This window comes from Aethina tumida, chromosome 1 (assembly GCF_024364675.1).
Source record: "Aethina tumida isolate Nest 87 chromosome 1, icAetTumi1.1, whole genome shotgun sequence".
In the NCBI taxonomy this organism is placed as follows: Eukaryota; Metazoa; Arthropoda; class Insecta; order Coleoptera; family Nitidulidae; genus Aethina; species Aethina tumida.
This window is the reverse complement of record NC_065435.1, coordinates 16,556,590-16,570,674: the sequence shown is the minus strand read 5'-3', so window position 1 is coordinate 16,570,674 and position 14,085 is coordinate 16,556,590. Positions and strand designations below refer to the sequence as shown.

The 14,085-nt window shown below is 27.6% G+C and overlaps 1 protein-coding gene across 17 annotated transcripts in view; it reads left to right on the top strand.

Moving 5' to 3' along the window:
• The window catches only part of LOC109599633 (myocyte-specific enhancer factor 2), a 78,627-nt gene that overhangs the window by 52,795 nt on the left and 11,747 nt on the right, over positions 1-14,085 (top strand). For 11 of the 17 annotated variants that reach the window (XM_049961723.1, XM_049961726.1, XM_020015758.2 and 8 more), the window contains one exon: positions 8,379-8,404. The exons of the other annotated variants lie outside the window; for them this stretch is intronic. The gene's annotated coding sequence lies outside the window, so the exon portion shown is untranslated. The remainder of the gene's footprint in view (positions 1-8,378; positions 8,405-14,085) is intronic. 17 annotated transcript variants of the gene reach the window in all.

Sequence of the window (14,085 nt, the reverse complement as noted above, 5' to 3'; positions counted from 1 at the left end):
TAATTTATACTCCATTAGTTTCAACAATGTCAGCTACAATGGATTTAAGTCGAAATTTGGCACCCTTCGGGGTTCCTCAAGATTCCAATCTTCGACTACTTCTATTTCTTCTGTTCATTACTGATTTAACTTTATCGATTAATAGTAATAACTTATTGTTCGCAGATGATTTAAAGATTTTCCATAGTGTCAATTCTGTCCCCGACAGAGGACATAATTTTATAGCAACCCCCACAGGTCAAACTATGGTCCTATCAACAATGAGTTAATACCTTAATAAAATCTGTTCTTTGTGTGGTATAAATAATTGTTCTCCTGATTTCTTTGTTAGCATAATGAGTGCGTTCCGAATTTACTTTAATCTGTTTTGGAAGTACTGAAAGGTCCCGCATCGGGACACCCCGTACACGATGAACAATTTACAAATACGTTAATGAGCTAATACGAAGAAAAACAAAATTTGTTACATATGGTCCCCAGTGCGGTAAGAAAGGGACCGAGGAAACCGTGGACCGTTAATTGTCGGGGGCCCGTGCCGGTGTGTTCTGGCGATTTTATCAAAAAAGCAGGACGCAGAAAGCTCCTTGTGCGTTATCTGTGTGTGTGTGTGTGTGTGTGTGTGCGATGTCTAGAACACATGGCTTTTCCGGCGGAATATTTGAGGTGAGTAACCGGGTACAGATGCAAAGCTGATCCTACCGGCACGGACCGATCGTCCGAACATCTCGGCAGGCGTCGAGCCACCAGCGCGTGAGTCAGCGTCGTTCTCTGTTAAACTTGCCGTCGTGACGCTCCTGAGTCGGGCCGCACCGTTGCTTAAACTCAAATAGACTTGCACACCAATTAATTACGTGAAGCCTTTTGTCGAACTTTATGCCAACTAATGGTGTCACCATTTTTGATACATTATAAGTTGTTTCATCCACTCACTTTCAATTTTGATGCTCTTCCTTACAAATTGAAACATTGATATTAAGGATTTTTTAAACAAGGAGTTACTTTCTTAGGTAAAAAACATGAAAGACAAAAAATTTAAATAATGTATAACAACATTGATTCGTTGTACTGTATAGAAAATTGAATGTAGCTCGAGATTTTTTTCAGGACGGCAGCCTATTGTGCGATGGTTGCCTTAACCCGGGACCAGTCAAGCTGTCGTCTCTGCACACGTGCCCAAAACCTATCTTTAGCTCATGGCCCCTTACATAGTTTTTTTTTCTTTCGCTTTAATTTACTAGCATTACGCATAAGTTTCAAACCTCTAAGACCGCGGCTTGAACTTACGGTCGTAAACTTATATTGCTTGTGTGGATTAAGATTAAATTAAAGGCATTTCAGTTGAGTTTACAAAATTTCCCTAATGCGCATTAACTCATAATCAAATGAAGCCATTTTATATTATCAGTATAATATTAAATACTATATTTATTAGAGAAATTAATGGAAGATGAATTACTACATCTTCACTTTCCTGAAATGGGTTTAAAATTTAATTATACTAGACAAAAGTTTGTAAAAATTAAATTCTCTGGCACTGTAATCACAAAATAAGAATTTTTGGTAATTCATTTAATTAATGGATATTTATATAGAAATTTTCCAGCAACATTTTTAGTCCTTATGATTTAAACTATATGGTTGTTGTTACAGCACACATGACAAAACGAATTAATTACTGAATATTGTAAAAAGAAAACATAAATAACTAATTCTAGTCATGCCTGAATCTGGTACTATAACCAAAAAAAGGCAAATTTTGGTAATTAAATTAATTAATGGATGTTTATATAAAGAAATATTATATAACAACATTTTTAGTCCCTATGATCTAAAATATATTGCATTGTTGTTGTTATAACACAGCAAAACAAATTATGTATTGAAGGTGACAGACAATATTTAGGGACTCAATTAATTGATACATATACAGAGTACTATTATATAAGGATATTTTTAGTTTTTATGATCTAAAAGTTTTGTTATTGTTGTGACAAAACAAATTAGATACTAAAATTGTAAAAAGAATACTATACTGTAATTAAAGAATAAAAAAATTGGAAATCCAATTAATAAATAGATATTTATAGAATAATAGTATCTAACAATATTTTTATCCATACGATTTAAAATAAATTTTGTTGTTAAATAAACACAGTAACAGGTAGCACTTAAATTATCTTTGTTTGCTAAAAAAATAACAAACAAGATTTAGATTGAAAATATCAGATAAAATTCTAATCATGCAATACTCTACCTACATAGTACTTAACTGTACTTACTAATTTGTTTAAAATGTACTCAAATAATAAAATATTATTTTCACAACTTGTGCATTCGTTTTATTTTGGAATTTGGCTTTTTTCACTTCCTGGCCTAATTCTCGAGAACCGCGTAGTACCTACGTAACGTGTAAAAGGCCGGTCTTTTGGTTAGTCGTAAAATAGTCTATTTTAATTGTAATGTGTTATGTCTACGTAACAGTAACGTATAAGCGTAAACATAACAACACATGTCTAAAGAACGTAAGGGCCAAACTGAAAACCTGTGTGGCCTTTCAACAGAACAATTCTACTCTTACTATTTTTTCTATTGTTTTTTGGAATATCTTTGTAGTGAGAGTTACAAGTGCTTGCTTTAAATTTTAACAATAATTGCTTATTTTTATGAAATTGTTACACACACCCTGTATATTAGAAAATATATATTATTCAAATAAATTCTAATTCGACTGAAAAATTAATAAAACTTGAACATGATTAAAGATCATTTAGTGGTCTAGAAAGCTGAAAATAACAAAAAAAAAAAATATATGAAATGTCAAAGTTTATTTTATGGAAAATATTTGTATTTTAATACAAATACAAAAATTTAAAACAAAAATAAAAATTAGAAAACAAACCTGAAGAAATGCCAAGTTTTGTAATAAAGTACGATATTTTCGATTTCGATTTATTTTCACCATCAGAATATACAGACATTTCGAGGACACCCGGTATATTTTTTAATTACACCTTTCTACAATAAAATAGTCTAATCTGAAATTTACCTTTTTACATATTAAAATATTATTAATGTGAAAAATTGGAGAGATTTAACTGACTATTTGTATAGAGTGTGGTTCATTTAAGTTTTTCTTACTTAAACTTGAATTATAATGGACAATACAAACTATACACGTCATGTTCTTTATAGGAAAAATGAGATAACGTAGTTACGGTATTAATTAATTAAAAATTGAATTAATTTGAATTGAGAACTCACAAATATTACATAATAACAAATCCATAACAAAGTTTAAGGTTACATTAATCAAATGATTTAATTTTAAACGAAACAAAAATTCCGGAAAATATCTTCAACTAGGAAAAATAACGTTAATGTTAATGTTAATAAATAAAACGTCATTATCATAAGACGTTGGTACATCAATGAAATAATTTATTTCAAACTACTCCCAACAGTGGGGCTAAACAAATCACACCTACGTTTCAAAACGCATTGCCCACTTCTATATCAAATTTATTTATAGGATACTAAAGATAAATGCCATGATATAAATATTTTACTTAAGTTTAATATTTACACAGTGCAATTCCTTATGCAAAATTTACTTAAAACAACATTTGTTTCTATAGCATTAATCGTTTAGATTATTTAATTGTTAAAATTTTATTTATAAATAAAATTAAGTAATATAATATTTTGTAAATAGAAAAAAATAACACAAATAAAAGTGTGTAGAAAAGTGAATAACCGTCCTTAGCTTTTTTTAGATCCAATAATTTATTTTTGTTATTCAATTGTAATATTATCATTAAACACTAATTTTATCTCTTATCGAGACTCATTTATCTCAATTAATAGACACGTATAAAATGGGTGTTATCAATTTGTTTGAATTGAAATTTTAACATCAATCATTTTTGCAATGTATTTTATGATTGTTAGTAAACATATCGATATTAATCTGTTCTTATCAATATTGTCATTATAGATAGGCATTTATTTTTTTTTAAGCTGGACGCAAGTTGAATTAATTTTTTTTTTGTGTATCGATATTATGATCAACAAATGGAGGAATTTGCCCTGCGAATCCTTTTAAATAACGTGGTCGATTCAAGTTCACGTTCCCATCCTGTTTCGTGGGCTGAAAACTGTTACACAAGCTCCCAGTAATTGTTTTCCATTAAAAACAATATGAAGTGAAATGATTCGCATCCACTGCTCTCTAATTAATTCAAAAACCTGCACACGTGTATATATACAGGGTGTCCTCGACATGCTTGTACAAAATTCTACCACAAATTCTCGTGTTGAAAGTTGACAACTACGGAGACACAGGGCGTCAAAGGTAATAATTTAATTCCAATATTTTTATGGGATATTCTCAATGAATGCTTTACTCTAGATCCATAAATACAAAAGCTCTATACACTGTAGATAGTGCCCCCTACATCATACATCAAATTTGTTAAGACATTTGAATGTTTAACTCTAAAAACCCCCGTACACCTAGTTTTATAACGTTGACACATTCCGATCAATAAAAAATAAAGAAAATTGATATTTTCATAACTTAATACCCAACCAGGTCGATTAAAATTTTATTCAACATCACGCACTTTAAAAATTAATTTTCTAATATGCATGTATAATTTATTACCTAGGCCCTATAACGTTGAAAGCTCTATTATTAAATTTGTCTGTAGGTGTTGCACATGCAGCTCGCTCAACCATTCTCCGAGAGCTTTCAATAAATGTTCACTAGGTGTGCATACATGAGCTTCTATTTTTCCACCATCACGTAGGAGGGTTTGAATTACCTAATTAAATTAATTTAATATTTTCGCACTACGATGTTGCAGTTTTTTTATTAAAGATCAGTGAAATTTAACGTAAATTGTTTTAAGCTAAGAAATATGCTTTGAAATTTAAAGTTGACAGTTAGCCAAAATGTCATTCAACCAGAGCAATATTTCTGTTCCACTTGAACTAAAATATATTATGTTGTTGTGGAGGTCATAAAAACATATTTTATAGATTTTTCGTAAGAGCTTTTATATGAAATTTTCTAGTGTTATTTTTTAAAAAATCATTTCTAACTTGTTTGTAAATTCTTTGGTTGTTGCGGTTAATAAAAAGTATCAATAATCCAGTACATTTACATATTAAGATGTATTTAGAAATCACGATAAAAAATCAAACTATTTTATTGTTAAATACTGGTTGGAGCTCATTGATTTTTAATGTAAAGGCAGTACAAAGTGATTCATACAAAAATAGTTAATATATTGGCCAATATAATTTTTTTAACGAATTGGACCTCCACAGTCATCCAGAGATTCTTTAACTCCCCTTCTCAATTTCTTCATGGGGGTACCACTTTCCATGCCACCTCTACCACATGTGGACAATCCCACACATTAAGTTGGACCACTGGATATACAGTGGTGGCCAGAGAAATACTATGAAGCTCAAAATTGAACATTTCTTAAAAGAATTTAAGTCAAATTTTGTCAAGTCGATAAAAAAATATATTTCAATAATCTGTATGTATTTTGTATCTGTATTACGTGGTCACACATCTTAAAAACGACGAAGATATTACTTTAAAACACTAAAAACTATATAATTTAAAATCATTTAAATGTGTCTTTTCTGGGCATCACAGTATATGTTCTATTTTCTCTGTATAATTTCAGTTTAAATTTCGTTTCATATAATAATAAATCATAATATAAAATTGATACTATTTTGTATTATCAAATGTCCAGTCAAATTTTTTTTCAATTGCTTCATTCTTATCGAGCAAAGCATCGCGTAATCCTGTATTTTACATAACAGCGTCCTTCGATTAATAAATTGCTATTTGGTTTATTATCAATAAATTCTTTCTTACTTATGCGGAAGTGTTGTTTTACTAAGATTTTCTTTTAATAAATTACCTTGGAATCATAAACACAAACCAAAAATTGTTAAAAATAACATTATTGTTATTATTTTTATTATTATTTGGACAATATAAAATTCTCATTTTAAACTATAAAGAAAGGTACAAAAGTACGTTGTATTGACTATTTAAATAAAATTGTTTTACCAGAAACTAAATAACAACTAATAAATAATTTTCTAAATTAATTTAAAAAAAAATATTACATAACTAGGTTCAAAAGTCAATTAGGTTCGTTTATATAGTTATTAATTAGTTGCCTTAACACATTGCAAAAATATGCTAAACGATTTAAATAATATTTTATTTCAACATTTATATTTTATAAGACACCAAAATATTATAATAAGAAAATTATTTAGTTACTTCTATAAAACAACCGTTACTTAATCATTCCTAAAAGGAATTGTTAAATAACCAACATAAATTAAAACTAAAGAAGAATATTGTTTCGCTTATGTAATTTTGTGTTAATGGTTGTATAATTTGCTTGTGTCTAAAATTAATTATTAAGTACTTGAAACTAAAAAAAATGTATTAGATTTATTAAAAAAACTCTATTTATTCGATTACGTTCTTTTGTTTTTGAAAATAGATCATCAAATTATTTCCTAAAATTCATCCATGAACTGATCAACCCTATTGTCAGCTTCTAAATTATGGGGTACAGATCTAAGGCTATAATAAAGGCCGAATAGCTCCTAATTTTATATGATGTAATTACTTAAATTTTTCCTCTATGCTCTTCTTATCTTAATTATTGTATACAAAAGGTTGATTTTAAATTTTGGCTTTTTTAATTCACTTTTTTACTTTAATTTTTAGTTTCTCGTTAGTTTTGCCTCTTTTATTTTACAAATCTCTTTTAATTATTATTTACCCAATAAATCTCACTGTGTTTTTAACCATTGTTATTGTCTACATATTAGGAAAGAAACTAATTAAAATATTTTTATTATTCATTATTTTATTTTAGTAGAAATATTACAGAAGTATTATACTTGTTGTACATTTTAGAACCCAAAAATTCCCAAATTTCCCGAAAATTGAATAAAATTACTGTAATAAGATGAATAAAAAATTGAAAAAATAATTTATTTTTATGCTTTATGAATTTCTCCCATGTTATTTTTATGAAGAGAAGTCTTTCTTTAGGTACGTAAAAGATGATTTTAAATTTTATTTCTTTAATTACTTCTTTATCCTTGTTTGATTCGAAGCTCAGAAGACAATTTGTTTTCAAGCATTTTATTTCACGTGGGGGGATGTAGACTTATTTAACAGATATTTAAGATTTTCTCTTATTACTTACTCCTACTTCTTTATTTTTTAAGTTTCTCGTTAACCCACTCTCAACTTGTTTTCATCCAAAAGTTTATTATTATTTATTATGTGTCTATAAAAGCTCAGAAGACAATTTGTTTCCAAACACTGATATTATGCTTCACGTGGGAGGATACACTAATTAGAATATTTTTTACTTTTGTATTATAAAGTTAAGTGAAAATATTAAATTTTATTTTAAATGAGAATTTCAAGGAAAAGATTTTATTACATTTATTTCCACCTACATCAGTTTAGTTTTTTATAATCGTTATCCAAAAAGGGGCTTAAAAGTAAAATGTATATAATTTCTTTAGGAAAATTCTAGGGGGAAGTAACTGTAAAGTGAAAGCACCACCTTATCAAAGTTCTAATCTAATAATTCGTCGTTTTTGGGGGTAACAAAGAAAGGGGTGAAACGCCTTAAACTGAACTCCACTCAAATATACCGGAGCTTTTCAGAGTTACATCAGTGTTTGAAGCTTTTAAAAAGTTGTAAATTACACAGACCGTTACTGTGTGTGTGTGTGTGTGTGCGAACCTTGGAAAGTAAATTCGTTAAAAAAGTCGTGCGTTTCCACATTTCGTCACATTGTGAGCAGCCGGGCTTTCGAGTGTCGTGACGAGACGTGCGGGGACTGTGGAAAACACGTGCACACTCTGGAGGCTCTCATGTAACGGCGGGGAAACGGGGACGGTCCAGCCTCTCCGTTCCACATTTATTTTCCCTTCACGTCTGAGATGCTGATGTAGTGGGAGACGGTCGGTTCCGCACGGAACGTCGCGACGCCGTCCGTCGCTTTATGTCATGGGAAATGTGCTTTCGGATGAGGTACGAACCCACCTTGGATGTACTGTACCCGTGGCTTTTCTTCCTTTTTGCTTTCCGATAAAGTGGAGGAGTATCGGGTTTATTTGTCCACGATTGATTATATGATTTACATTAATGTCGTTGCATTACTCATTTCTGTGTGCTTTTTTTTAGGTCTAACGTGAATGACGACTTCAAAATCGATTAATCAATTCCATTCTACTTCAGAATTATTAATATTAAGTTACTCAATTGAATGTTAGTCCAGTAATTTAAATAACTTTATTGTTTCAGATAATGCAGTAGCCTTACAATTAAAAGTAAGTTAATAATCAAAGTTTATTTAAGTTAAACTGCATCTTACTTTGATAACTTAAATAATAAAATTTAGTTATAAGATGAAGCAAACATGCCTTAACAAAAATGTTTGGAGGACCTCACTTAAATTGAATTATTTATTATATTTTTCCCATTAATGTAGTTCTATATAAATTTATAATAATTATAATTTAAAAATATGGATCTTTAAAATTCAAATTTTCCCAACTACGATTAAGTTTCTTTCTTCTCTTCATGAATCTTCAGATCCAATTAAATTAGAAAAATTGAAATTGAAATATTGAAGTATATATAAATTCAATTTTTTTGTGTAATTAATAAAATAAACATTTTTTTAAATTTGTGGGTCTTTTCAACTTTGGTTGGGTTTCTTCCCTTCACCTGAGATCCAGTTAAATTATATAAATCTAAATTTTGAGAATTTGAAAATTGAAATTTTATTTAAAATCATTTTTCTTTAGGTAATTAATAAAATATAAATTTATAATAATCCCCTTTTAATTTAAAAATATGGATTTTTAAAATTCAAGTCTTCCCAACTATGGTTAGGGTTCTTTCTTCTCTTCAAATGAAATCCAATTAATTTAGATAAATTGAAATATATAAATTCAATTTTTTATGAAATTAATAAAATAAACAATTTTTTTAAAATTTGAGAGTCTTTTCAACTTTAGTTGGATTTCTTCTCTTCATCTGAGACCCAATTAAATTAGATAAATCTAAATTTTGAGAATTTTAAAATTAAAAATTCTTTATGTAATTAATAAAATAATATTTTTTTAATTAGACAGTCTCTTCAATTATGATTAAGTTTCTTCCCTTTGTGTGAGATCCAGTTTAATTAAAGATATCTGAATTTCGAGATTTTTAAAATTAAATTATATTAGATATTTGAAATACAAAAATTAAATACTAGAAATTTTTGACTGTACATATTTTAATGTAAAAAATAAAATAAAATTCAGATTTCTAAAGTATCTAGAGACTTTTCATGCAAAATTCAATTAAATTAGATAAATTTTTAAACCTTACAATTAGGATGGAAATATCGTAACAGATAAAAGTAGGAATAATATATATAATAAATAATTTAGTAGGTAAAATACGAGGTAGCAGAAATGTTTTATACCTTTCCATTTATGCCGTAGAATTTTACCTTTATGGCTTTGCAGATTTATGAACATTAAAACTGATGATAATTTTAACCATTTGTTTTTATAAACAATGGTGTTAAATTTAAGTAATTAAATAGATAATAAAATAATATATCTAATAAAACATGTTGTTAAACTCTTTTATGGTAAATATTTCTGTTAATTCCCTTTTCATACCATTATAACTTTTTCATGCAAATTTCTCTGCTGTTCTTTTTTATTACATTCATTGTGTCAAACAAGAACTTTTTAAATTTCAATTTAAGTTTTTCATCATCCCATTTTCACAGCGAATCAGTCTGTAAGCATACGGAGGGAAAAGTAACTTAAGGGTGACTTAACAGCTGTAAACGTGCCGTCTTAAAGGATATCCGGTATAAATGTCTCATCTTACTTCTTCTGACCCATGACAATGATGTAAAAATCTAGTCTGTGTCGTTGACCTGAACTTACAATTTTTCTCAAAACAATTTGTTTTGATTTTATTAATGTTTTTTATTTCAATTGTGTACAATTTTTATTATTCAAATTTGGTGTATTTTATATAACGCGTTATTAACAGATAACACTTATCTTATTATTTTAAATGTATTGTATCTTGAGATTTTGTCAAATCTTATCTACAGATGACTACTTGATAGTCAAATAAGGTTGATTTTATTGCAAACCAAAGATACAAAGGAATGTCAGTTGTTGTTTTTTAAGTGGTGTGTTAATTATATCACTGTGATAAATGTGTGAAAAGAAAAAAATGTAAATTTACATTACCACCCTTCGAACTCTGTATAAGGTAAGTACTAGTGTCCATTGGATGCAAGGTAAAATAAAATGCATGGTACCTTGTTTATCTATTTTCTTATCACATGTAAATATATGAAAACTAACAGTCAACATACATATACGTTATACATGAGAGAACATTAATATATTCGCATACATACATATATGGATTAAAATGAAACTATGAATGATACGTAAACATTAATGATACATTCAAACATAAAATTAGTTGATGTCCTACTACATTCATACATAAATTAACCAAAAAGGAAATAATATATTTGATGTGTTTTGCTCAAGCCACTTGGAAACTATAATTTGACAGCACATTAAAAAACTGTTTTATATTTTGATAACACTTTTTTATTTGTTAATTTAAAGTGCAATGTGCGAATTAAACATTTCAGATTAGATAAGTCTAGATGACAGTACTTCATGCACACGCACTATTGAAACAGAAATACAAATATTAGGTACCGGAAAATTTTTAAAGCCACAAAAAGAAAAAATCTTGATTCTTAGTACCGAAGAAAAGATCAAAATTCACACTTGGAGAAATGTCTGGACTGTGATTTTGATGGATGAGGAAGAACTTCCCGTTTAAGCTTCCTGTGGGGCCCTAAGGTGACATGAGGCCTTACGTTGTCATGAAGAAGCGGAACGTCTTTTTTGTCGACAAATAACTCACCTTTGATTTAGTTTTTCTTAGTTAGGTTAAGACACGTGATAAAATAAAAGTGAGAAAATGTGATTTAAGATGTTAACTGACTCTTGAATACCTCTCCATAATTCGTCTTCGGTATTTATGGATCTGGACTAAACCATTGATTTTAGAATATCACATAAAAAATAATGAAAATAAATGATTAACTTTGACGCCCTGTACCTCCCTAATTGTCATATTTTGTACTAAAGTAAGATAAGGTAAATTGATTGATTTATTTTCATCTCGAGAATTTGTGGCAAAATTCACACTTTTTGGAGGCAACCCTATACTTTTTAATATCAATATGTTAAAAAATTACTTTAAAAAATGACCCGGGGTAGGTTTGATTAAGATTTTTCATTAGTGGGACAGTTCGAACATAAAATTCCTGATTCAATCAGTATTAAGTAGAGCATTTCAGAACGGGTTTTAAAATCACAATGGATCGTAAAATTTCAGTAGTACTGATTAATTTGTTATTATCAGCATTTTAGTTGCAATAACCTGTCAATAAACATAAAATTATAACTAACATATTAAATCTTATCAGGTCTAAATGTACTTTTTTATTTAACTATGACTGCAGTTCAACATTTCATTACACAAAACACTTCGATATGATTTATTGGAAAAATACATGAAGAATGAAGTAATTTTAATGTTAATGTTACCAAAGGTAAAAATTTTACTAACAATTATATAATTATGTCTAAATATACTTTTTATTAGCAATTACTTCAGATTAACTTCTCCGAATATATAAAATTAATAAGTAAATATGGACCTGATAAATATATATACGGGGTGATTTGATCTCTTTCATTAAAGATCATGATAAACTAAAAAAAAATATCAGTCAGACTTTTCTAAACTATTTTAATATTCCGTTCCGATTTAATCTGAAGTGACATTAACTTGTTTTTCAAACTAAATATTTTATATACCTTACTATTGTTTACTCCAGATCCATAAATTCAGAAGATGAATTATGAAGATGTATTCAAGATTCAGTTAACGTTTTAAATACTTTAGTTTTCTTCGACGTGTTAATCTCTGTATACATGAAAACGGTACTTACTTTTAACACTTGCTTAAAGTGTTTTTGCATAATCAACAAAAATTACTTTTTATTAGTTTTATTTTATTGCGTGTCCTTTAATTGCAATTTTCTGTCAAATAGTTCCTCCCCTTCTTTTAATAAAAAATAAAATTTAATTATTAACTTTTATGGAAGATAAAATTTTGATTATATTTGAAAGAGTTTTCCTAGACATCATATAAGAATTAAAATAATACTCCCAATATAAGTGAAACAAAATAGGACACTATAATTGACGTGCATTTAATCAATATACTTCTTCGATTGTTTATTACTTTTTCATATCACTGAAAAGTAATTTAAATTGAGTATCATTTGTGGTAGACTCTCATTAAAAAATTAAGGTGGCCTAGAACGGTTTTGAAGTTTTAAATTATAATTAAAAATAGACGTGTCTGGGCATTTTTCTACAAAATTTGTACTTTAGAAGTTGTTACATGTTTCTAATAATTTTCAGTAGTTTGCTACATAATATGTACTAAATTACTTTTTATAGTTACAAATAATGTTGACTACAGTATTACTTAGAAACGATAAGCATTGTTTAGCAAAATAAATAAAACTATAATCTAAATGGAAACCTGCAATATTCAAAATAATTAATTTTATAGTTGTGAATCAAATTAAATATAAAAATATGCATTATAAATGTTTAAATTAATAATAAAAAAATAGAAATAAAAAGGTGGTTGATTGAAATATTCATTGTAAGTAAGAAAATTGAAACGATGATATTCTTTGTTAACAAAACCAAATGGCAACACTGCTTGTCTGAACCTCTTTTAAACATTTGGATCCTTTCCAAAACTTTCCATGCATTACTCACTGATATAGTGAATAATCTTGTAATATTTGGTAAATAGAGGCATAAGGTCTTATATTGGTAATTTTCCAATTTCATCTGTTATTGATACCAAATAGAAAATTGAATTTAATAAAATTTTTAATAAATATTTTACAACTATTGTTGTAATAATAATTAATTCACACTTTGGCTTAGTATCAAATCCAGTACACGCCACGAACAAATGTAATACTATTAGCGATTGTCCACACACATTAACTACTACATTCTTTAATTGCAATGGTTAAAAACAAATAAATTTTTTATTACTTCAACAATATAATAAAATAATTATATAATGTCGTAATGATGTAATCTATTTTGTGACAAACACATTGAATTGTTTTCGTATTTTTAATGTTACTTCAACAATATTCTGCCTAGTTTTCCTTAATGGTATTTTCATAGTTAGATTTATGCAAATTAACTTTATTCAACATTAGGAGAATTAAAATTAAAAAGTATAAATGATAAAACCATTATAAAATGTGGAAAATCTATTAAGGAACTGTCACAAACAAAGTCTTATTGTCAAAAAATAAAATATATTCTTGACATATTTGTTTAATTCATTTCAACTTAACTGATCCTATAAGGAGCTAATTTTTATTATTTAAATATAAAAAAATATTCTTAGTTCTTTCACTTGGATAAAATATAGTTTAATTTTTGGCCTTCATTTATTTTTTATTTTTAACTTCGATGTTTATTTCAGTGAGATGATTTCAATGTTTGTTTGTGTATATTCACCTGTAAAAAATTATCCAATGTGGATTTAACTTTAATTTTGTAATTTTTATGTAGTTTCAATAGAATTATAAGTAATTTCAAACAAAGTTTCAGCTTCAGCTGTTTCCAAATTTACATTTCAGCAGTAAAAAATATATATTAATTTTTTATTTATTTTGGATTAATGTGGATTTAACAATTTCTTGAATTTTATACATATTTCAGTTAATTACAACTAATTAATAATCTATCTATCTGGTTAAAGAATAAAAAAGAGATTTTCAAAAGAAGTTCAGGTGTAAAATTTATACTTCAGCAGTAAAATGTATGAATAAATTCTTTTGATGTAT